Source organism: Rattus norvegicus, chromosome 15 (genome assembly GCF_021556685.1).
Source record: "Rattus norvegicus strain SHRSP/BbbUtx chromosome 15, alternate assembly SHRSP_T2T, whole genome shotgun sequence".
NCBI lineage: Eukaryota > Metazoa > Chordata > Mammalia > Rodentia > Muridae > Rattus > Rattus norvegicus.
Window position 1 is genome coordinate 24,690,595 of NC_141548.1, and position 26,083 is coordinate 24,716,677.

General features: G+C 46.6%; 1 protein-coding gene across 22 annotated transcripts in view; it reads left to right on the plus strand.

Moving 5' to 3' along the window:
• The first annotated feature begins 2,414 nt into the window (after positions 1–2,414).
• Fbxo34 (F-box protein 34) overlaps positions 2,415–26,083 on the plus strand; it is a 67,716-nt gene continuing 44,047 nt past the window's right edge. For 7 of the 22 annotated variants that reach the window (XM_087585563.1, XM_087585560.1, XM_087585572.1 and 4 more), the window contains exon 1: positions 2,448–2,531. The gene's annotated coding sequence lies outside the window, so the exon portion shown is untranslated. Of the gene's footprint in view, positions 2,532–2,799; positions 3,082–26,083 lie in introns of those variants that run through there. The other 15 variants (XM_087585573.1, XM_087585565.1, XM_087585577.1 and 12 more) reach the window with 5 other exon arrangements.

Genomic DNA, 26,083 nt, shown 5'->3' on the forward strand with positions numbered 1-26,083 from the left:
TTTTGTTGTATATTTTATGAGTGCTTTGCCTGCATCTGTATCTGCGCATCACATCTGCCTCGTGCCGTAGGAGGCCAGAAGAAGGTGCCAGAGCCCCCGAAGCTGTAGGTTACAGCAGGGTGTGAGCTGCGGTGGTGGGTGCTGGGAGTCAATCAAACTCAGGTCCTCTGTGAGAGCAGCAAGTGCTCTTAACCACTGAGCCATCTCCCCAGTCCCACAGAATAAGCCCTTCATTTCTTTTTCTTTTTTTTTTTTTTAATTTCTTTTTTTTCCGGAGCTGGGGACCGAACCCAGGGCCTTGCGCTTCCTAGGCAAGCGCTCTACCACTGAGCCAAATCCCCAGCCCCAAGCCCTTCATTTCTTAATCAAGTATTTTGATCACCACAGTAAGAAAGTAACCGATGCAGCCCAGTAGGCCTGGTATATGCTACGTAGCCCAGAGTGGCTTTGAACTGCCAGCAACCTCTTGTCTCAGCCTCTCAGATTCAGGGATTACATAAGCTACCACGCTTGGCTTATTTTTATATTTAGAAATTGTAAGTGTGTGTGTGTGTGTGTGTGTGTGTGTGTGTGTGTGTAGTCATATATCCCAGCCCACATGCAAAGGACCAGGAGTCAGTTCTCTCACAGCGTGAGGTGGGTCGTGGGAATTGAACTCAGGTTGTCAGGTTTGATGTCCACCACCTCCATCTGCTGTAGCATCTCACTGGTCCTATTCCTACATTTTGATTCTTTAAGACTTCTCGTACATGCCGTACATATATGTTTCACAAAAGTTTTTTTTCTCCTGTTTCTCAGGTTGTTAAAAAAATTATTTTATGTGCATAGGTGTTTTGCCTGCACGTGTGTGTACCAGATCTGTGTCTGGTGACCAAAGAGGGCATTGGATCCCCTGGGACTAAAGTGACAGATAATTGTGAACCACTGTGAGAGTGCTGAGAATCGAACCTGGGTTCTTTGGAAGAGCAGCCAGTGCTCTTAACTGCTGAGCCATTTCTCCAGCCCCTCCTTTTCATAAAGGGCTAGATAAAACCACACCTCCCAACCCACGTTTCTGATGCTAGGATTTGAACCCATGGCCTTTCACTTGATAACTTGTGCTCAACCCTTCAGCAACACCCCTGAAAGGCTCATAGTGACCAGTAACTTCAGATCCAGGGTACCTGACACTTTCCTGTTTCTTCAGGAACCCACGCATGTGACACAGACAGACAGACACAACACACACACACACACACACACACACACACACACACACACACACACACACTGCACCCCTAGAGGCAGGAGCTGATGCAGAGGCTAGCCCCTCCGGCTTGCTCAGCCTGCTTTCTCATCTGACCCAGAACTGGTAGCCCATGGATAGCACCATCCCCCATGGGCTAGGCCCTCCCCCATCAACAACTAAGAAAATGCCCACTGTTCCCTCCTCTCATATTACTTTAGCTTGTGTCAAGTTGACATAAAACTAGCCAGCACATTGTCCAATGTGGTTAAAATTATTCAAAGGAAACAATATTTTTTAAAGATTAAAAGGCCATTTATTGATTCAGCGGCTTGAAGTAGTTAAAGCCTCTTTTAATTCATTGATAAGCTTACAGGGCTCTTGTAGATTAGCAGTTCAACTTCAAAGTTTATGTACTTTCTGGTAGGTACTTCTGCCATAATTTCATGGAAAATATATTCTTTTGTAGTTTTAAAATTTTTTATGTATATAGTGTTTTGTCTGCCTATGTTTGCACACTACGTGCTTGCATTTGTGGAGGCCAGAAAAAGGCATCTGATTCCTTGAGATTCGAGTTACCAGACAAGTTGCGATCAGTCTTGAGGGTGCTGGGAACTGAAGCGAGTTCCTCTGGAAGAGCAGTCCGTGCTCTTAACAGAGGAGCCCCCGCTAATCTCAAACTTGCTTTGCTTTGAGGATGACCATGAACTTGTGGTCCACCTACAATTACCTCCCAAACTCTGGGTTCATGTCCAGTGTATAAATGACACCAGGGATCAAACTCAAGGCCATGGGCTTGCTAAGTAGTACATTTTACAAATTTGAAATAGAGCCATATGCTAGTGGTTAGACCAAGTTTAGGAGCAGGCATGTCGGATATCTAACAGTGTCAAATATATTAAGGCTTCTGGACTACCTGGGAGCATTAATGAACTTGTCACTCTAATCGTGCTCTAGGGTTAGGGTCCTTGCCATGTGGTGACATTCCAACTCCCGCAATGCTTCTCAGGGCTCACAGGCGCTTGTCCCGGCAGCTCCCACCTCTCCCCACAGCGCTCACGGCCGCCGGCAGGGGGCGCTGGCGCACTCAGGCTCCGCCGCCCCGCCCCCGGGCAACCGTCGATTGGGCCGGCGCGTGATGTCACGCCGGTTTAGCCAAACAAATGGGTTTCGGGGCGAGCGTTGGGCTCCGCCGCCCAGCGCTGAGCTCCTGGTCCGTCTCAGTCTCGGGGAGCGAGTCAGGCCTGCCGCCGCCTCATCGGGCTGCCGCAGCCCCGGGCCAGGCCCCGGCCGGGCAGACGCACAGGTGGGCCAGGCGGGGGCGCGGGGCTGCGGGGCGCGGGGCGGGCGGACACCGTGGCGGCTCCCGCTGCTTCCCGCGGCGGGGCCGGGCGTTGGGGGCGGGGACCGTGGCTCGCCGCGCTCGGGGTGCCGCCGCCGCGTCCTCCGGAGAGCCGTCCGCGCGGCCTGGCCCCGAGGTCGTGCGCCCGGCGGCTCCCTGGGCCCGGAGTCGGGCGACCGGAGCTAGGCCGCCGCGGGTGGGCTGCGTGCGGGGCGCGGGGCAGGAAGGGGGGGGGTCCTCGCTCAGGTGAGCGGCGCGTCTCTTCCTCCCTCCCCGGGGGGCCCTGGCGTGCGAGCCTGCGGCGGTGAGGTCACAGTACCGAGGCTCGGCGTGCGGGTGATGTCAGGGCTCTACCGAGATAGACCGTGATGTCACCGCAGGCCCCGAGTGGCGACCTTGGCGCGCGGAAGGGCTGGGAGGACCCGCGGGGAGAAAAAGGAAGTTCGGTCCTTGCAGATTTGAACCGAAATCGTGGGATCTCAGCTTCGTACAGTTTGAATGTAATAATTGTCAGGTGCTTAAACTTCGTTTCGGAAAGCATCTATAGTACAGTTTAAGGACGTTCAGCTTAGAAATAGAGAAATCACGGGGAGACCTTGGGGGGTGGGGCGTGGAAAGGGTATTGGGGTGTTCACTGTTAAGTGCCTTCAGGAAGCTAAACTCAGTTTGATGGGTTGATGTAGCAGTTGCTGGGGAGCGGTGCGCGGGGGCTGAACCAACTGGAGGGCTGATAATTCTGTTGGCTTTATCTTGGGGGGGGGGGTGCAGTGATCTGCTGCTTAGCCTTTTTGTTAGCGAATGGCCAAGGCAAGCAGATCTTGAATGAACTTTGTCTTGCAAAGAGGGGGAACTTGAATTAATCCAAATTCTCCTTAAATAATAATCACCTGATGATGTAATTTATCCAGGTGTTTTTTGCACACACACACCCCCCCCCCCGTTTCATCAGGGACATTTGGTTTTTTGTGATTATAACTCAGCGATAAGCCTTTTCTTTGCAACGCCCCACCCCCACCCCCCAAGACTGGGCTGTAACTTAATATAATAACACGTCTGAAGACTACTTTCCAGGTCAGGTGACTAAATTTTGTCGGTAGTGCTTCCGAATGTGAAATTATAAATTTTAGCAGGTGATTTTGTGAATGTTGCTTTCTCCCTGGCTTTGAAAGGATGGTTGACCTGCGTAGAAGGTGGTGTGCTAACCTGCTGGGGACATTCAGAAGGTCCTCTCATCCTTTCTTCCTTCTAGAATCTGGTTCAAAAAGATAGGGAGAGGACTTGAAACTGAAGCATAGTTACAGTTAGGGTTTTCAGCAGGAAGCTTTGATAGGGAGCTTTGGTCCTTGCTTCCTCAGGGACAGTTACTTGAACCCCCTCCCCCCCACAGACACACACACACACACACACACACACACACACACACACACACACACACAACCTTCTACTTGTCATTTGTTCTTCAAATATTTGCATTCTTAAAATGCAAATATATCTTTGTTTAATAACTTTGTTTTTCCGACAAGGTCTCACAGTAACTGAGTGATGTAGTACTTGGTGTGCAGCCCGGTAGTCACCGCCTGTGTGTGCCATTACACTTGGCTCCTTGAAGACTTTCAGTGACTCTGGATTTTGCCTCAGTTTGCAGACGGAATGTCAACAACACAGGAAAGGAAACGAAGCAGAGATCATCTCTGTTATTGCTGGTTTGGGGGTGTGTGTCCTGAGACTCAAGGCCAGGGTCTTCTGCATGTGTTGGCCCCGAGCCACTTTCCCCAGGCCCTTATTGTTGGATTGGACTGGAAGTTCCTAAGATGAGACTTTCTCATAAACCTTACATTTTGTGTTCACCAAACCGTGGTAATTCAGCAGTCATTGTGCGAACCTTTGAGCAGGATTTTTCCCTTTAAGGGAATTAGAAACTGTATGGTAACAGTGTTAAGGCTCCTACAATAAAATTTGAGCCTCCAGAACACAGTGATCAAGCAAGGGGAAGCTGCTGTTGTGGGGGTGGGATGAGTGGGTGTCAATCAACCTACAGGAACTATGTCCTAAAGTTGAACATTATATAAAATAGATACCCAAGGGGGTCACTGCTGGACAGTAGCCCCTTCATGGCTCTGTGTGCATGGCTCTCCACCTTCCTGATGCTGTGTCCCTTAATATGGTTCCTTACCAACCATGTCGATGCCACTTCATAACTGTAATATTGCTCCTGTGATGAACTGTAACGTAAATAAATCTCTGGTCTGCATCCTCATCTTCAAATGGACTGAGAACTGCTGCCCTACAGTCACACCAGAAGAGGGCATCGAATCCCATCACAGATGGTGAAGAAGGTCGTGAGCCACCAGGTGGTTGCTGGGATTTGAACTCATGACCTCTGGAAGAGCAGTCAGTGCTCTTAACTGCTGAGCCATAAGCGGGACTTGAAAACCCTGTCGGTGATGGCAGTAGCTATGCTTGGCAGTGCTTGCCCACCTCACTGCCTATCTTGTTAAGGTGTTATTTTTTATGTTTATGTGGAAAAAGAGTTAATGGGTGGGAATAAAAGCCTTCCTGTGTTGTGCTGTTACTAAGGCATGCTGGTGGGCATGAGGAAGCCTACTTACTGTGTGCCATTGCATAACCAGGCATAACTCTAGGGAACATTGTCTGATCTGTTTCTACTTTTAGCAGGTTGCCTTTCACCCACGCTTTGCAGTTTTGGGTCTAGGAAGCAGCCTTTACTTCTTAAATGGTTTTAGGGAGATTTGAGGTGAAGTGAATTTTGAGACATCTGTCGTTCATTTATGCACTTGAAGGGACTGAAGCGGTCATTGGTAACATGGCATCTTTCTGATGGATAAGACTTTAGGATACGTGTGCTGTGTCAGATATCTCACCAACATGCATAATTTAATGTCCTATAAGCATTTTCTACTTTAATTTTAAACTTAGTTTATGCTCACTTAGTTTAATTTCCATAGTATTGAAGTTCCGGCAGATTTTACTCTTGTCTCAGTATTTGTTGGTGGGACATGCTTATCTCGAGAGGCTTCATTTAGTGCTACTTTCCAGAAGTTGCGGCTGCTTCAAACCAGGTAGTTGGAGGAAGTGCCTAGGACGTGATGAACGCCTCCCTTGTCAGGCAGAATTCAGTAGGTGCATAATCTGCGTGCAGTCCTCTGGGAGCAACAACAGAAAGGGATGGATAAGCTCCGAGGCACTACAGGGCATTGGACACGGGTGCCTACAGTCCTCTGTCTAATTTATCTTCCCACTTCTCTTTATGTTTATGGGATTTTGAAGCAGATGAGCCTACCGTATAATCATCCAGGACGGTGTTAATAATTCACACATGCCCGATCCTTGGTGTTTATTAAACTACGTAATTGTTCATTTTCAGCTTCACCCTCTAGTTACTGCTTCACAGGAGACCGCAGAGCCGTGTTTCTCAGCCTTCCTAATATTGGAACCCTTTCACACAGTTCTTCATGTTGTGGGGACTCCTGGCCATAAAATTATTGCTGCTACCTCATAACTGTCACCTGCTATGTTATGTTATTACTACTGTTACGAATCATAAAATAAACGTCTGTTTTTGGTGGTCTTAGGGTGACCCCTGTGAAAAGGTTGGTTGATTCCAAAGGGGCAGCACCCCACAGATTGAGAACCCTTGCTCTAGTGCGTGCTGTCTAAATACTTAGCTTCGCAACCTGTCTTGTCCATTTCCTACCTCAGTCACAATGTAAGTCTGTGAGTGCAAACCTGTGCTAGTGTGCTGTGTAACACTGTCGGCCAGCGAGCAGGGACTGGTGCATGATGTGATGATGCCTACTGCATATTCTCTCTCTCTCTCTCTCTCTCTCTCTCTCTCTCTCTCTCTCTCTCTCTGTGTGTGTGTGTGTGTGTGTGTGTGTAAGCACCCTAATGTACCCTCCTGCATGGGAAGATGTGTGCAGACCTGGTGTCGATATCAAGATGCCTCCATTAGTCACTTCCACACTCTAATCTTTGAGACGGAGTGTCATTAGAACTGAGGTCACTACTTTATCTAGACTTTTGTGACCAGTGAGTCCATGGGATCCGTACCTCTCCCAGTAGCAGGCATGCAGACATGTGCCACTGTGCACAACTTTGCATGGGTTCTGGGGATCCGCCCTCAGTCCTCACACTTGTGTAGCAGATTCTTTTACTCATCTGTGAGCTGTGACCCTGCCCCTTCACCTTTGTTTAACATTGACGTGACTGTAGAGCACAGTGTCTGCAGGATTAGTCAGACTGATGACGACTGTGGCTACACTGGCTGGGCAGAGGTTTCGTCCAGATGTTAGTTTAAGGAGGAATTAGGAACTCAGGTACTTATAGCCTCAGACCAGGATGTGCACCAATATGTTACTGAGCTGTGTTGTCCCAGAATGAATGGACATGAACGGATGCATGCCTCAGGCCACAGCTTGTGTGTGGAGGCGATCAGATTCCGTAGATGAAGAGGCATCAGCTGTCTGCCCTCTTCCCCTTCATTCTTCCCCTTCAAGCTTTGACTTTCTGAGGCAGGATATTATCAAATGGTTCAGGCTGGCCTTAAACTCAGTCTCCCTGCCACAGCCTTCTGAGGTCCGAGATTCTAGGCATGCTTCGCCATGCCTGCCTGTTTTCACTCTCAGACCTGTGCCTTTTATTGGTGTGTGCTCTCTTGGTTTGTGGCCTTCATTTTTAGTCTTCTCTTTTCCTGATGTTTTATGTGGAAATCGTTAATCATTACAGGAAAATATTGGAACATTGAATACCTACATACCCACCATGTAGATTCTATAGTTCCATAATGTATAATGTTCTGTGAAATAGTTAGCTGCGTTTATTTTACTACCTGCATATTTCCTCCCTCCCTTGTATCGGCCAATCTTAATTTTTGTTGTAGTTTATAGTGACTATAACACACACACACACACACACACACACACACACACACACACACCAGAATATCATTACTTATTTACTTAATTTTAGGTAACATTTATAGTAAAATGTAAAAATGTTATGTGTACATATTCATGTATCCAGTCAAGATCACAGAATGTTTCTAGTCAGTGTAAGTGGTTTTTAATCTTTTGCTGTATTTACATTCATTAGTTTCTTGTAAACCTGTTCAACAGACCACTTACCCGTGTTAGAGCACACTTGGGCAGGACCCCGCTGGGAGAGAAGAATATAAAGATGTGGTCTGTCAGAGGTGATGGGAGCAGAGTGCTCCTGAGAGAGGCTTTGAGAGCTGTCTGACCTTGTCATCTTGTGACTCCTCAAGGTGTCAGGCACCCTGAGCTTCCCAGCCTCCAGAGCTCAGTATTAACTCCTGTTTGTACAGAACCCAGGCAGGGTGCTTTGCTTCAGCAGTTCAGCAGTGAGGGCAGAGAGAGGCACCTAGAAGCAGTGGCTGAAAATGCGGGCTGGCTTTGGAGTTGGGGGAGAGGTAGAGAACAGAACTGGTTTGGGAGTGGGCTGCTAGGAAAGGAACTGTAAGGACAGCTGTGGACTCAGGCGGAAGTGAGGAGTGTGTTGGAAACGGGGGTGAGGGGAATTGTAGAGACAGAACTGGGTAGACTTATGCTGTGTGCCGTGCTTTTCCAGAAACACCTTCCGAGCAGTAAGCATGTGGCAGAAGCAAGCACTGTCGTGCACAGGGCCTCTGAACGGCCCGTAGTAACATGAGGGGACAAAAGCAGTCACACAGTTGATACTTAAAGGGACAGAAGGGGAAGAAGAGTGGAGCACGGTTCAGACTGGCCATTTTCTAAATGAGGAGATTCAGTAGAGAGCATGCAGGGTGTAGCCAGGTGAACTTTGGCTGAAGAGATTAGCGCAGGTCGATGATGCCAGGTGCTGTTCATCAAGACAGTAGTCCCTAAGGCATGCCAGAGCTTTACAGCTGCCCTGCCCATCATGGGCCCTGTGTGGCTTCAACGTTCTGGTCCTCACATCCCCGTGTCTAAGTAACCCAGGTGCAGTCTAAGTCACAATGACCATCTCTCTGGAGGTCTTAAACTTTGGCTTGATCCGTGTGGCTCAGGCTCCTTCAGAGCAGACTCTGTGTGCCTGTGGGGGCTGGGGAGAGGAGTGAAGTCATGAACACTAGTGGGTTCTGTGAAGATATTCACTATTCGCCTATATTTCAGATGCTCTGGAGAACTCTGGAGTCCAGACAGGCCCCTCCCCCATCCCCAGGAGGTGGCCATGATGGAGAGTGCCCTCACCAGGCAAAGTTCAGTGGAGTTTTAGGGATGGGGTTACCCCTAAGACCTGTAGAGCCTTTAGCTAACAAGTCTAGGTTGAAGAGATTTGTGGCTTGGGCTGTGTCCAGAAAAGCCATGGGAGTGGCTACTGCTTGGCCCCTTAGGCTCCCAGTTCCCAGCATAGTTTGGAAAGCAGACTTTCAAGTCAGAGAGACTGTGGAACTTTAAGGTTTAACATGCTCGTGGGAGATTCTGTCCTAAGTGACTGTTTTAAGGGGAGATTTTATTTTTCTTTTTTTTTCCGGAGCTGGGGACCGAACCCAGGGCCTTGCGCTTCCTAGGTAAGCGCTCTACCACTGAGCTAAATCCGCAGCCCCGGGAGATTTGATTTTAATGCATGTTCTACTCCCTTTGGACTTGTGCCTGACCCACCCTTGTTTTTTGGAAGCATGTGAGCTATTCGGTTTTACAGGCCCCTGTCGAGTCAGCAGTTTGCTTCATGACGAAGCTCACCTTTGATTCTCATCCATACCCATGTAGATGAAAGTCTGGACTTTAGATTCTGGAGCCGTTGCTGCAGTTAAGATATATGGGGCTGTTGCTAGAAAGGAGAGAAGGTATTTTGTCTGACCTTGGGAAGACGAGGTGTGAATGTCCCCCTAGGTTCTGGGATGAATCCTAAGCTCCAGTGGAGACTGTAGGAGCTTCAGGATGTGGTTAGGTGTGCCCTCATGAAGAGGCTCGTGCCTTTAGACAAGTCTCACAGGAATCCCTGACCCTTCCACAGCTTGAGAACATAGTAAGTGCTCTGTCCCTGCACTTACTGCCGGTTATAGTTCCCCAGCCTCAGCTGACTTGTTCACTCTAGTCATCATCAGACAAAAGAAAGAACTTCTGTTTGCTTTTTTTAAAGGCTGGAAGTTTTGCTATAAAGTAAGTATTAGAAAGGACTTTAGGGCCAGAATTTAATGAGAATTTTTAAAAAAAATTATCTAGTTTCCAAGTATTTGACTGTTTTCCTGTTGTGTGCTTGTGTACTGTGTGTGGTGCCTGCTGAGGCTGAAAGAGGATGCCGGAAACCCCAGAACTGGAGTTCGAGAGGGTTAGAGCTGCCATGTGGGTGCTGAGAACAGAAGAGTAGCCAGTGACTTGACTCCTGGAGCCTTCTCTCCAGCCTCCTGTACTGACATGATTTGAGGAAAGACTAACCTGCCAGGGAAATCTTGTCCTATCTGTTGTCAGTCAAAGGTTTGGCTGACTTCGCTCCTCCCTCTGCTTGCCTCTGCCTTCTCACCTTTGCCAGTGGCTCTCTCTGTTCCAGATCCAGACTGTCCTGTGTCTCTGACACTCTGGGGGCTTCTTAGCTGTAATCTCTGAGAAGACATGGCTTCTATCTGTACCCCGTAGACCCTAATTTGTTAGGAGAGCATCTTCTGTGGATCTTTGATTCAGATCACTGCTAAGGACGTGTGGCATTCTCAGTAGGAGTGGTACCAAATGGGATTTAATGAGAATGGACTTGTGAATGTTGGGGTGACTACCTATGTTAAATTGAGCTTCAGGGAACAAACACCGGAATGACAGTGCAGAACTTGCCTGCCAAGTGCCTACTGCCAGCTCAGACCGTACGCCCAACGTTTGAACCAGAAGCTGATGCCACTGTATTTGATGGCAGTGCTTTGAGAAATGTCATGTTATTTCTGTCTCTGTGAGATCTTTGCTTTCATGTGAGGCCATGGATGGAGTCTGTGTGCAGTGCACTGGGTGAAGATCTGAGCTCATTTTCTCAGATTGTCTTCTGTGTGACGATAAAGCCTTTCTAATTTTGTTGCTTCTCAACAAACCCATGGATTGTAGTTTTCTGAGTGAGTCTATGAAGTCAATGGTAACATTAATTTTTTAAATGTTGTTAAAACGGAAAACTAAGTCATTCACAGGCTAGCACAATTGAGGAATCTAAAGATGAAGTTTGACTGAGTCCTTATGTGTCTGACCTCCTTTTCTGCTTGCTTCTTTCCTTCATTACTGAGCTCAGCTTTTATACCTTTCGCCCCGTTGTGGTCATAGTACATTTGTCATCATTCAGATCATGTCCTCGTGTCATGTGACTACATGAGGACATGCAGAGGGAGGGAATTGTGGAGAGGCTATGGGAGGGCTCCTAGGCCATTCCACAAATACCTTTGGCAGCATGAAGCCTGAGACCCTTTCTCTTGGGAAGAACTTAACTAGCACCTACACAGCATTGATGGAGAGGGCGTTCCTGAGGCCAGGGGCAGTAGATGCAAACAGCATATGCGAATTATTGTGCACTTCTAGTCCACCTTTCCTTGCTCCCATTGTTCCCTTTAGTGAATTTACCTTTTCCAGTTTAATCTTTGCTACTGTCCTGACCCTCTAATTGAGGAATAAGGATAGTTGGATTGAAGAAAGAAAACTCCTTCATTTCATGAGTGATTAACAGAATGAGCTGGGGTAGCTCGGTAGGGTAGGTAGTACTGTCCTATAAGAACACATTGTGGACCATACGGACCTTTACAAGTGTGGATAGGACAGTGTGTGTGTGTGTGTGTGTGTGTGTGTGTGTGTGTGTGTGTGTGTGAGAGAGAGAGAGAGAGAGAGAGAGAGGGAGAGAGAGAGAGTGTGTGTGTGTGTGAGAGAGAGAGAGGGAGAGGGAGAGAGAGAGTGTGTGTGTGTGTGTGTGTGTAAGAGAGAGCGAGAGAGAGTGAGAGAGAGAGAGAGAGAGAGAGAGAGAGAGTGAGTGAGTGAGTGTTAGTTGCTGGGAACTAAACCCAGGGTTTCACATGTGCTAGGAGAGTGTGCTTTAAAAGTTAAAACAATTATGTTTATGTAATTGCTTATTTGAAGCCATAAAACCACTCTAGGAACTACAGAGGTAAGTATTGATTAGCTGGAGTTTCTTAAGATGAAATCTGTGTGTGATAAGGATAGCTCAGAGGACCCATTCACTTTCTTGCTGAAGAACCAGGAGAGGCAGGCCAGTTTCCAAAGGAGGGCAGGAGATCTTATTTCAAGCTCAGGCCTCAGGCTCAGTCTCTGGGTTCTTAGGACCTTCCCGGCCCCACTCGCTTTAGTTGTAGGGTGTGAGTTTCTGTCACAGGCTGCCTGCTGTTCTAGGTGAAGAACCCTTGGAGAGTGGTTCAGAGAGGCTCTGAGGACTTGAAGCTTTCTAAGGAACCATCCCTTCCCACCCAGTTTCTTTAGCATGTGCTAATGATTAGCTTGGTGCAATAGAAATACATTGCCATTTTTAATTTGTGGAATTTTAAGACCCATTAATTATTTCCTGGGACTGTAAAGTACACATTGATGCTAAGTGCATTGATGCTAAGTGCATTGGTTGTTTGTCTGAGACAGTAGCTTCCTATGTAGCCCAGGCTGGCCTAAACCGTGAGCCCCTGCCCTGTTCTAAAGCTTGCATGGCAGGCATACCGGTCAGACCTGGCTGTGCTCTGTCTCTCTTCTCTTACTTCAGGTTTATAGACTTCCTGTTCTTAGACAAGTGCAAGACTTTAAGAATTCTCCTGTGTTCTGCTGTTGTTTCCCCTGAATACCTTATGTAACACTTCCTTTGCTAAATACATATGGATGGTTATAAATTTTCAAAATTTATTGTCAACAGCCAGATAAATGGTTCCTTTTACTGGAGGGCTTACATTTTTGTTCTGTAAGCTGGTTAGCTAAAACTTTGCTTCAAATTAATGTGCAACTTGACATTTTAGTGGCATATTGTTACCCTAAATCTTTCAATAAAAGGGCTTAGGACTTTTCAAAACAACAGTCTGATGGTCTCTAAAAGATGAATTATTGTAAAATCTCTTGATTTAAAGAGTGTATTATGGATGAACTCAGTATTTATTGTATAAGCTATTAGAAAAATCACTTGTTTTTACTGTAGTTGTATGACTTTGGAAATGTTTATCTTGCCTGTGTTGCTTGAAATGTGTTTGTGTGTGGTGTGTGGTTGAATGCCCACATAGGGGAGGCTAGAGATCTACACCAGTGTTTTCTTGGTCATTTTTCACCTTATTTACTCTTAAAGATTTATTTTGCCTAGAAGTATGTCTGTGTACCATGTGTATACAGTGCCTGTGGAGGCCAGAAGAAGGCTTTGGATCCCTATGGACCTGGAGTTAAGGATGGTTGTGAGCTCCCATGTAGGGGCTGGGAACTGAACATGGGTTACCTGAACACGAAGTGCTCTTAAGGGCTAAGCTTTCTCTCTACCTCCGTCCACCTTACATTCTGAGACAAGGTCTCATGGTGAACCTGGCCTCATCCATTGACTAGGCACTCTCAGAGCCTCCTGTCTGCCTCGCCCAGCCCTCCCTACCCCCATCGCTGGGATTACAGGCTTAGTCTGCAATGCTTGCTTTTATGGGTGTGCTGGGGATTTGAACTCTGTTCCTTAGCTTGGGTAAGAAACACTTTACCCTGATGATTCATTTTCCCAGCCCTTGAATTTTATTTACCATTGGGAATGAGATTTGCCCTACCCCAACCTGCTTTAAGAGGCACGTGAAGTGAAGTACATATTTCTGGAAGATGTTATCGGCCTGACACGGTACCCCATGCTTGTAATTTCAACACTCGAAAGCCCAAGACTAGAGGATTTTTGAGTTTGAGGACAGCCTGGACTACATGGTAAGATCTACTTCAGAAAAAGAAATAGGGAAGAAAAGGATATGATAATTTGTTTGGTAAGATACCTCAGTGGGTACCTTCCATCAAGCCTAACAACCTAAGTTTAATTCCCAGAACCCACATGGAGGAAGAGAAAATATGCTTCCACATGTTGTCATCAGACCCACAGCCATGCTGTGGCCCATAAATGCACATGAAATAAAAATGTGGTAAATACATAAATAAAAATTATATACTTTGTTTGGTAAAGATCTGTTCATGAGTCTCGAGTGCTTTCTGACCTTCCTCTGGCTGGACTGAACTCTTGAATCCTTCCATTTAACTGCTTCTGTTCTTACCTATTCATTTGTTTATTTGCTTGTTCATTTCTTCATCCAAAACAGGGTCTTAACTCTGTAACCCTGGCTGGCCTAGAATTGCAGTAATTGTGTGACTGTTCAGTTTTCTTTACATTTCCCATTGGTATTATGTGGCTGTTAGTATAGACATCTTAGAGATTTTAGCTTGATTCTGTTGGCTTGGTGTGTTTATTTCTAAACTGTTTCTGCTCATTGCACTCACCAAATGTGTGACTGACTGCTTTGATCCTTCTGTACCTGAATGTCCCGTTATTCTCTGTTGCTGAGATTCTGGTTTATAAGATGATAATATATTGGAAAGTACAGCCTTGTCTTTGAGAGTGTTTACTTTGAAAAGGTTGGTGATTATTGTCTATGCCAATCTGTAGTCCAGACGACCCACTGCTTATTAAGGACTTCTAAGTAGTCGATGGTTGACTGTAACTTCTCGAGCCTATGAGAAGCAGTGCGACGTTCAGCTCTGTTTTGTTCTGTAGTACTGGAGGCTCACAAATGCTGGGTGGACTCTCTGAGCTACAGTTTTAGCCCAGCATGTAGTATTTGCTCCCGACAACCTGAAATGATAGATGACGTCTCCTTTGGGTTGAAAAGTATTTATGTTTAGCTTAAAAGGTCGTTTGTATCTTGGGTGGATCCATACTTGAGTGGAGTTCTGTGTCTTAGTTGTCATCCTGGTACTGGTGCCAAAAACCAGGGTTTGCTGCTGCTGTAGTTCTCCGTGTGCATAGCCTTTGCAAGCCTCCAGTAGTCTTTGGTGCCAGAGATCCTACATTTTATGTATATTTTTAAAGTAAAGGAACATTTCATGTAGTATAATTATAATTATTACATAGAAATATGTAGGAAATGAAGTCTGAAATTATATATTCAAAAATAGACCCAGTCTTAGATGATGTAAGAATAGTTAGTTTAGACGTGTATGATGGTGCTTATCTGCGAGCCTAACCTCGTGGGGGCTGGAGTAGGGGGAATCTGTGCTCCAAGCCAGCATAAGCTACACAGTAAAACCTTGCATTAAGACAGTGACAATAAGTATATATACTTAATGGCTGAGGCAGCAGGATCACCAGGAGTTTGAAGACAGCCTGCCTTCCACAGTGAGTTTCCTGTCTGTATGTTTATGCAGCATATGCATGCGGTGCCCACAGAATGCAGAAGAGGGCGTCGGTCAGATCCTTTGGCGTTAGGTACACATAGTTGTTAGCTGCCATGTAGGCACTAGGATTTGGATCCGGGGTCATCTGGAAAAGCATCAGGTGTTCTCAACTGCCGAGCCATTTCTTCAGCCCCCTCTTGGCTGTTTAGCTGTATGTGGTTGTTTTGTTTATCTCTATTCAGAGCAGGTGATGAGAGACAGGATGCATTTTATCGCTGAGCAGGCCATGTGCTCTTGCCTCCCTCGTATCATGAGAACAGACATGGCAGTGCCACCCACCCCCTTGTCCTCTCCAACACTGTGAATCCCTTTATCTGGTGTGTGGTGGCTTGAATGAGAATGGCCCCCACGGCCCAGTCACCAGGGGGTAGAAGGTGTGGCCTTGTTGGAGGAAGTGTGTCACTGGGGCTGGGCTTTGAGGTTTCAGAAACTAAAGCCAGGCCTCAGGGCTTTCTTTCTTCCTGCTGCCTGTGGATCTGGATGTAGACCTCTCAGCTTCTTCTCCAGCACCTGGTCTGCCTGCACACTGCCACACCGTGATGATAGTGGACTACACCCCTGAAACCGTAAGCCAGCCCCAATCAAATGCTTTCTAAAGAAAGAGTTGCCATGGTCATGGTGTTCACAGTAATAGAACACTGGCTAAGACATAGTGGCTCTTAAGCTCCATGCAGAATTATCTAAAAGTATGGCTTTTGAGAAAACGTTTTTTGGCTAGGTCCTGTGCTTAAATGGTTGAATGCCAACTGTACATTTCCTCCTTTGGCTGTCGGGTGCCCATCCCCTCTGTAGGAACAGCAGGACTGCTTGTGTCTTGCCTGTTCTTTCAATACACAGTCTGTTCTTCTTCTCCTTAAACACTGTAGCCTTCATTATCTCCCCACCCACCATTAGCCTGTGTTTTACTTCCATCTCTCGATGGCTGTCCTTCATGTGTCAGCAGAGCCTGGGCGTACACTGCCTGTCTGCAGCAGGGGCTGGCTGGCTGGGCGGGCCTCAGTATGGCTTATGGGCTTGTTGTGAGGGGTAAGTGCTGGGCCACACTCACAGTGCTGAGTCAGCACTTCCCAGTGCTCTGTCAGAGGACGCCTCCCTCGTCCTTGCTCCTGTCACTCCTGTACTCACTTGTTGCTCTTTCAGAAGACCTGTGTTCAGTTTCCGGCATCCATGTACTAGGTCTACCAATCCAGTTCCAGAGGTTCTAATTGGCGTGCACGTGATGCTCACACGCTCATGCAGGCAAAGTATTCATACACGTAAGAGGAAAATAAAACCAAAAAATTCTTAGAGAAATAGATGGCACTTTGCTTTTCTTAGGTTTTCTTCCTTTAACATTTTTGTCAATCTTTACACAAAGTATTTGTGAGATAGGAAGCCTGACCAGCGGGTTAAAAACAAATACTTCTGACGTGGGAGTTCGGGAGCATGTAGGCCTGGGGAAGTATTTGTAATGCCTGCTCTTCCCTGTCTGCAAGAGAAGGTATAACACAGAAGATGCACATACACGCATGCATGGCTCAGCGCTCTCTCTTGTCACGTAACAAGTGCTGCAGTCGTGAGAAGAGGCGTCGAGTCTGTCCGTCTGTCCTCCCCAGCCCTCACCTTTCAAGTTGTGTAGGCTTTTTCTCTTCCAGGGTTGACCAAGTCCTCAGTGACCTGTCTGAATCTTCAGGTGGACTCACTCCAGGCAGTGTGGGTCAAAGAGCAAAGGCTGTGTGCTAACCTAGTTTAACAGGACGGTTTCTAGAAGTTTCCATCCACAGCGGTCTTGTTAGGTAGAATGTTGTGGCCATATCAGAAGAAAAGGATGCTGGGAGGTGTAGGCATTACCATCTTTCTTTATTGCAAACAGTGCCACAGTGAGCCCTTGCTTCAGTGCTGTTTTGTAGATGAATCCCTAGAAGTTGAGCTACTCAGTCAAAGTAGCGGCAGCCGGAGAGCACGCCTGCTTTTTCCTTGCTGTCACAGTTTTTATTATTTACCATTCCCATAAGTACAAAAGAATTATGGCCAAGGCCAGCTCTAGTTGCCCAATAAGATAGGTAGACAAGTAATTTTATCCTAACGCCCCGGTGTATTGACAATACCTTGAGAATGCAAACTGCGTGAAGCGGATGTCGTGCTCAGTCGGATGATACACGCGGCTCACTTGTGCTGTACTCAGTCCTAACAGGACGGACGCCACTGGGCCATACAAACGCAGAAAGACTAAGCACCTCACACTGGGCTGGTGGGAAGATGGGAAGGAAGAGTTTCCAGGAATCAGTACCTTGGTTGAAGAGTAAAGTAAACTTAGTGTCCGTGTGCCTGTCGTTCCAGCTACAGAGGAGGGTGAGAGGAGACCAGGAGCTGGAGGCCTCTGTCAGAGAAATGAAAACTAGATTAGGCCGTCAGGTTCGTTTATCGTTACTGCTATTTTGTCTGTTTTTCCCCCGTGTACCTTCTTCCCCTGTGGAAACATGACTCACGGTCCGTCCACCTCTTCAGCTCCCTGGGTGTGACTTGTCATTGTTCTCAGCCCACAGGGGAAAGTCACAGTAACAGACACACGTTCGCTTTGGCTTTCTCTTACAGACATGCATATTTCTATATAATTATATTTGTCGTGATTCTCTAAGTTTTCTTTTTCCTCTCCAGTCAGAGGGATCCAGGTATCATAAAATATGAGCATTCCAGGCGTACTGGGTGATCTGCTGGGTGCTCTGCTGGGTGTCGTGGATGCCTGTCATTTTGGCTCTCAGGTGATGAGGCAGGAAATTGTAATTTGGGGTCAGTTTGGGCCAGTGAGGTTTCTGTGTGTAGCCCTGGCTGTCCTGGAACTCACTCTGTAGACCAGGCTGACCTCAAACTCAGAGATCTGCCTGCCTCTGCCTCCCAAGAGCTAGGATTAATGGAGCGTGTCATAACTGCTGTTGGTGGTAGTTTTTTGTTTGATTTTGGTTTGGGTTTTTGTTTTTTAACTTAAAAAAGTGCAGAGACTGGGAGATTGCTCAATGGTTAAAAGTATTGACCGCTCTTCCAGAGGACCCAGGTTCAATTCCAGCACCCACATGGCAGCTCTGTAACTCAACTTCCAGTGAATCCAACACCCTCACAAGACACCAAACACCAAATGTACATGTATATGTATATATATATATGTGTGTGTGTGTGTGTGTGTGTGTTATACATATATATTAAAATAGGGATTTTGGACTGGGAGGAAGAGTTTCATAGTGTTATTCCAGCTAATACCGTATAGAGTGTTATAAGCTATCTTTACTCCTGACACAGGATTGGGGCAGTTAATGGAAAGTGCTCTATAGCCCCAGCTACTTGGGGTCTGAGTCAGGAAGAACTTAGCTATTACGGTACCAGGACCGCAAAGCAGCTTTAATGAGAGCCTGGCCTAGGACCCCAAACGGGGATTTCAGAATGCTTCGACTTTAATGTCACTGGGCTGCAGGCCGAATTTCTATGTATTTCTTTCTTTAAGAACAACAACAAAAGTCAGAAAGCATTCTCTCCACCAGTGGACTTTGTAGTTAAATTTAAGACCTTCCAGAGGTTTTCTGTGGCCATGAATGCTACACTGATGGTGGCACAAGCCTCTGTGTCAGATCAAACGAATGCATGTGACTTGTTTCGCTAGCACATACTTCTTAGGGAAACGAGATAGAAGAGGCTAATGGGAGCACCTGATGTTTCAGTCATTTGTTAACATCCGCCACTACCTGACTGATCAGAGCAGCCAGCACTTGCCCTGTGGTGTGTCTCGGTGCTTAGATAAGTCTGACTTGTTTACGCTCTTTCCTCATACATCACCTCAAGAAAGGCCGTGCTGACCACACTCTTTAGGTTGCCACTGTTGATTGCTCTTTGAGCCTGCAAACGCCACAAGTGTGTATAACAAGTGGAAGTTAAGTGGAAGAGGAAAGGGAAGGTCTGTGCTCCATTTTCTCTAGCAGTTAGCTCCCAGCGCTGAGTGCTGGAGCTGAAGATGGAGCCCTGTGCCCAGCCTAGAGTGTCTTGATGTTTATGTGTGTGCTGCCCATTGCCTTCTCACTCTGTGTGGCAGCCCCTGAGAGCGTTTGCCAGTTTGTTGTCCGCATTCTAAGTACTTGATAGATGCTCAGAAGATACTTGTCATCTGACGAAAGAAATGTTAGTAATAAAATAGCTTATATAAAAATATTTGTGCTCAAAAGTATTTTCATCAATTAAAATTTAGTTTAGGAGCTTAGTATAATAAAAAAGACTATTTTGGAAACCACTGTGTTCTTTAATGATAGCAAGGCAGACAGGCCGTGCTCGCTTAGGACTGTGACGGTGGATTCTGTTTCCTCTCACTTTGCACTGCTGAGTACTGAAGCCGGAGGATTGCACATTTGGGCAAGTGTTCCTCCACTAGACTACATCCCCAGCAAAGACCATTGGTAAACAAGGTACTGGGCAGTTTTTGTTGTTGTTTTTGTGTGTGTTTGCGACAGCTTTTTTTTTCTCTGAAAGGTAGCCCTGGTTGTCCTGGACTTGATTTGTAGACTGAGGTGGCCTCAGACTCACACAGATCTGCCTGCTTCTCCCAGTGCTGGGATCGAAGGTGTGTGCGGCCTCGCCTAGCAGGACTGAATTTTAGTTTGATGGCTCAGTTCAGACTCCAAGCACTCACACAAAAGCTGGGCCCTGCAGTGCTGTGACCCCGGCATTAGGGAGGCGGGTAGAGCTTGCCCGTTAGGCAGCCTGGCTGAATCTTGAGGTTCTGTGAGAGACTCTGGTCTCAAAAAAATGATACTTCTGGCCTCAGACGTGTGTATGTGTAAACATGTACCATTTACACACACACAAAGCTGAAAAAACAAATATATGCATACATACACATATACACATATACATACATACATATGCATGCATACATATATAAAATCTGCCTTGCGCCTAGTGTGGCATCTTTTCAGTTTAACGGGACAGTGAGGAAAAGCTCCCTAGGTTTCAGTTGTCCCAGTGTACAAATGAGCATCTCCTCTCGGAGCCCTGCAGCTTTAACAGCGGTGATGGTGACGGTGACCGTGTGAGTAACTCCCCAGAGCCGTGCGTTAAGTCTGAATGCCCCAGGCCCCGTGTGTTGAAGACCTTTCCCCTAGTGCAGCAGCTCCTCGGCCTCGCGCAAGCCAGGCCGTTGTCTGTCTCTCAGCTGCATCCTCCCTCAGCGTTTTAAATCATCTTAAGTTGTGAAACAGGGTCTCGATGGTTACTGTGGTGGCTTTCTGTCGTCAGGTTTATTTAATTTCAGTTGGGGATTCCTATACCACCTTAGATCATTCCGTTCCCAGATAAAAGACGCACAACTTGTGTATTTGTAATAAGTCTCTAATGCACCAGAGCTGGGCAGATATCTGCCCTCGAAGCTGTTACAACTTACTTTCCCACAGTAACCCCAGTTATGCTGTGGTCCTCCTGGGCAGCTCTTCATTTCAGCTGGCCAGCCCTCAGCCATGTTTTCATGATTCCTACTCCGTCGTAGTCTTGTCCTCTCTCCATCTTTGCCTTCCTCGTGGTTCTGCTCCAACCCCAAGCCCAGGAACCCAGCCTCGGCCTCTCTCTCTTCTGCCCAGCTATAGGCTGCACACATCTTTATTTACCATCAGGGATAACTTGGGCAAGGTTACATAGACTCATCTGGGATGATGTTGGTGTTCACTTGTCCTAAGCCAGGGTAAGGCCTAGAACACTGTTTCTTAGTTTGTCATCATTGCTGTCATGAAATAACTGAGACTAGGTAACATTTATTTATACTTCGTTTCATTGAGACATGATCTCATGTAGCCCAGGCTGTCCTTGAACTCACTGTGAAGAGGAAGATGGCATTGAACTTCCAATATTCTTACTTCTTCATAAGTGCTGGGGTTAAAGGTGTGACACTACTTCTGGTTGGTATGGTGCAGGGGATCAAACCAAAGGCTTGAGAATAGAAAGCCATACCTAACTGATGATCACAGAGGTGCTTTTCCCAGGGTGAGACTTACCCATTGGATTCCAGATATGCTGACCTCTAGGGTTTTCCCGAATGTGGGAACCGGACTGCATAATTTGTGGTAGTGGGGGACTGCTTTCACGCTCTCCCCTGAAAGGGGGAGAAAAGAGTGATAGGTGAGTACTCTGCCAACTTGATTGTAAGCACCTTAGTACCTTAGTACCTTTGTTTGCAGTGGTCCTAAGTAGCCCAGGCAAGCCTTGAACGTCTGACTTCCTGGCCCACCTTCTGAGTGCTGGAATTAGAAACATGTACACCAGGTTCAGCTCTAAGACTTCAGAAATGTTTATTTTGCTCCGAGTTCTGGAGTTCAGAGCACGGTTCTGGACATGGCTTAGCTCTGGTGAGGACCACCTGGTCAATGCTTTACAACAGTAGGAAGGCTTGGGAGGGAGGGATTTCTTTTGGAGACAGGAATGGGGAATGGATTGGGCTTGCTTTTTTCCCCCACAAATAACTTACTGCTAGAGAACTGTCTTAATCCTTCCAGAGGCAAAGCCACCCAGGAGCACCTCTTCATAGTCCATGTCACTTTCCAAGGTGCTGGAGTAGGATCACACTTGTAACACTTGGGACCCATATTCAAAGCCTGTCCAGTTCAGGTAGAACAAAGAGAAAGGCAGACTTGAAGGAGATAACAAGAAACAAGTCTGAGAACTTAAGAGAGAGCCTTCATATGAAACGGAGAATGGTTAAACACCTATTTGAACACACTTTCTAGTTTTAAAGGTAGGCACTAAAATATGAATTTTGCCGTGAGTTAATTATAGCTTAATGATGGGACTTTAAATGTGAATATTATCATTGTCTTTCTCAGGCCTTAGAACTTGGTCTCTTTGGGTTTACATGACTGCACTTTGTAGCTGTGTGTTTTAATGTGCTTACTTTCAGACTTGGAGAGTTTGTTACTCTTTGCCCAGATTATTAATGTGTGAGGCAGTTGGAAAAATCCCATGTTTACAGGCTTCTGTGTTCCCTTCTGAGAAATCAAACTATCACCAACTTTTAGGCCACTGGGCATCACCACCATTCAGTACCAAGAGATAGCTTTCTAATTATATTTCACTAGGAGAGAGCTTGCATTCCCTAGCATGCTACCATTCTTTGTTCTGCAGTGATACAGTTTATGTCAGTAGAATTTGAAAGATTTTTCCTTTTGCCTCTGACTACTGTAATGAAATAAGAATGATGTGTAGTGGGTAGCTTTGCTACCAGCCTAACCTCTGGGCATGGGCTGCGCTACCACCCCCTACCCAGAGAGTATTGGATCCTCGAATGAAAAACACAGACACACACAGCTGTTTAATTTCTGCTTGCCTTATTGGCTCAACTGCTGGGCACCTCCAATCTACCTTGGCTAGTGTGCCCTTCTTAGAACTCCCAGCTCAGCACCCTAAATCTGCACTCAGCCACCTTCAGTTCCAGCTCAACATCCCCAACCTCCGCCTAGAGAAGTGGTCCATGGCTGCTCAGCCAGGATATCACATGGCTGGTTAGCTTTTCTCCCTCCGAAGCATGGCAAACACCTTTCTTCTTCCCTGAATCTGCCAGCTTGCCTGAGGGACCAAAAGTCCTGCGTATTCCTTCCACCCAGCAATTTGCCAATGGCATCTTTACTGATAGATCAAGAACCAATTGGGAATAGGACCTTAGCATCAGAACCACCCCTACAATGATATAGGGTTTGTCACACAAATCTGCATCCTTAATCTTTGGAGGAGGAGAATTCTCATGCTGATAAATAATCTCATAGGTCAGGTCCTGCCTGGGACTCAAGTGGAGGGGCAGGGGCATTGCTGTGATGGTGGTGATCAGTAGACTGGTATTATAAAGTAACTTAATGAATGCGTTAACCAAGCTAATGCAGGTACACTGCCGGGTTTTAAACATGGAGTCATTAGAGGACTTAAGGATTCTAGGATTAAGCTAAATCATAGAGAAATAGATGCCCTCATTTAATATATGCACATGTATATTTCAAAATCCAAAATTTAAAGGCCTTGAAACATCTTTTTAAAAGACTACATGTATTAAACTTAGGATTCGAAGAAAATTATATAAGTGATTTTTTTTCTGCCAGAAGAATGTTTAGATTTATTGCTGAGTTATTGTGACACGGAGGCTTAATGAACGCCTTCATTCTAATGGAACTGGCTCCAGGCGTATGGTTATGCTTGTAATTGAAGTGTGTGCTGTGGGTTTCCTTCTTAGAAAAAACTAAAAAGCTGTTGCATTTGAGTGTCGCACGTTCATGCTGTCGGTAGTGGAGTGTGTTCAAGAGTGGAAGCGGGAGTCCTCCTGGGCACCGGCACAATTACTGTTGCTCTAATGTGTGGAAATATTCCCAAGACTATTTGGAGGTGCTAATTAGACATTATAAGTGTTCTTTGATTCATAGAAGTCAACTACAAAATATGCAAGCCGCAGCTTCCCTGGTGTCCAGAGAATAGCAGTTTCTGTTCTTCACAGTGCATGTGTGTGGTGGGCGTTGGTTGAAATGGTTAGTCTTTTGTGTGCTGTGTTCTGTCAGTTAAGCTGCCTTTTAGACCATTGAATTGGTCTTAAATGTGTAGACTACTGATTTTTTTTTTAAGTTACTTATTTTGTTATTCTAGGATGAATTACTTCCAAGCCTGGCCTGATGGCTCACACCCGCACTCCCAGGACCTGGGAGGATTCGGCAAGGGGATTGAGTGAGTTTTGGGCCAGCCTGCTATATGGATGAGTTACAGGCTAACTTGGGGCACAGTGAGACCCTGAGTGAAAACTCGTAAAGCAAACGCTCCCACTCACTTCTCGTGTCTGATGAAGCTTGATTTGTTCTCACTTTCTACTTCTCCAGGCTTATTAGCAGGCTCGTTCTCATGTTGGCTTTTCCCTCTTAAGTCACCATAAATACCAGATAATTGGGGGCCTCTTCATTTTTGTTGTAATCATCTCTCCTGACTGTGTGTGTAAAGTGATTTTTTTTTTCAAAATGTTTTTGAAGATGCTGGGAAGATGACTCATTAGATAAAGTACTTGTCTTGCAAGCATGAGGACCTGCACTCAGTCCTAGAACATGTGGTCTTTTGTTCGTTTGCTTCAAAGCTGCTCACTGTGGCACACGCTTGGGGTCCTAGTGCTGGGGGGCAGAGGCGGGCAGATGATGAGTTCCAGGCCAATAAGTGGCCTTATCTGGAAAGAAAGATAGTTGGTGACTCTTTTCCAAGGTTGCTCATTGCTTTCACATGTGCACAAACACGCAGACGTTGTTGAGAGAGGTTAGAAACATGGGGCTGGAAGAGGAATCCGGAGGTAGTCAGTCACCAGTAGGGAGGGGTTGTTGATCAAGTTTAGTAGACATCTCTGATAGGCAAAGTGAAGTTTGTTTAGTGTTGGAAGCTCTGAGTGTTACTGTGTCCCGAGTGCCACGGTGGTGACTGTTTATCAGTGGAACCCTGTAGTGTAGTCACGATCCTTTCGCTGTCTGCAGGCTTTCGCTCAGCTCAGTTTCCAGTCCCTCAGCTGCTCCACTGTGTGGTCTCTCCCGGCTGCTCTCAGGGCCACTCTAGCAGGTGGATGTGCTTAGAGCCAACAGCCTCTGGTGTCATCTGTTCTCCATGCAGCCAGCTCAGCCTGCTCTAACCACAGTGAAAGGTCATGAGCCAGTGAAACCAGTCAGGTCACTGAACTCAGTCTTTTGGGGGCCTGTTTTACAGCACAGGGAGGCAGTGCACACGTGGGATGTCTCCTGGACTGGACCGTCTGAGGGGAAGGCTGACTGTATAGCCATCCGTGCGTTAGTCTTAGATCTGCTAACCACAAGCTTTTGCAGAATCACACTATGTAGAGTGCATAGGCTGCACAGGAGTGCTAGTTTGCCTATCCTGTCGCCTGTGAGTCGGAGGTACAGGGAGGAGTAGAGGCTTTTATGGGGGCTGACGAGTGGGGGCGGGGGGCAGTTTCCTAGGAGTCTGGCAGCACATTGGGAATGAGTGTGGCTGAGGCATGGTTTATGGTTATGTGGTTACAGTAGCTGTTGAAAAGGATCACGAGTCTTTCCAGGTGGCTGTGAGATGTTTAGAGCATCCATTGCTGGCTGTCATAAGGACAGGTCCATTGAACAAAGAAGTCATTGTTTAGGGCTCAGTGAGTGGAGAAAGGTACTTGCCACCAGGCCTGACAACCTAAGGGTCATCCCTAGGATCCAAGAGCACAGTGAAAGGAAGGAAGTGACCCCTGGCTTCTGAATGCATGTGTGCACACAACGTACACTGATTACCTGATGGTAACTCTTGTGGCTTCTGAAGAGGGGGCACAGTTAAAGTTGTGCCTGCTGCTGCCTTTGATGAGACCTTAGAACTGGCAGTGCTGCTGTGGTCAGTTTTCTGTCAACTTGACACAAGCTAAAGTCATCTGGGAAGAATGAGCCTCAGATTGGTAAGCATGTGGGGCCTTTTCTTTTAAAATCTTTAAAACTTTATGTGTTTGGTGTGTTGTCGTAAGTTATTTACTAGCTCTCTAATGCCCCAGCCAGCCCCCAATAATTGAGGCAGAGTCTTACCCACTCATTTAATCAGCTTAGCACAGTCACAGGGCGACTACCCCTAAGGTATTTTCCCACCCTAGACTGGCCATTTCCCAGCAGCACTCTCCAAATTACTTGCTGTTTGCATCTCGCCTGGGCTCTCTCTGGTCCTTCTGGCCTAATGGAAACCTCCTGCTCCCACTGTCTTCTTTGTTCTTTTTTCCTGTGGGCAGTCTTGAGACCACTCACTCACTTGAGGAGCAAGGTTTTACACAACAAAGGCCAGTGCATGTGAAGATGCACTGTATAGAGGGCAACCTGATCTTGGGGTTCAGGATTTAGCATTTGTATGTATATCAACAGACCATGTCCCAACATGGTTGTTTTGCCTGCATATTTATGTCTGTGCATCAATTGGGCATCTGGTGCCTATGCAGGTCAAAAGAGGGTTACAGGGGGAACCAAAGTTAGAGTGTGTGAGCTTCCTTGTGGGTGCTGGGAATTGAAACTGGAAAAGCAGCCAGTGCTTTTTACCCCAGGGTCATCTTTTTTCCCCATCGAGCTGAGTTCTGTGAATAGCATAGAAGCAGTTGCTCAATGTTGTAAG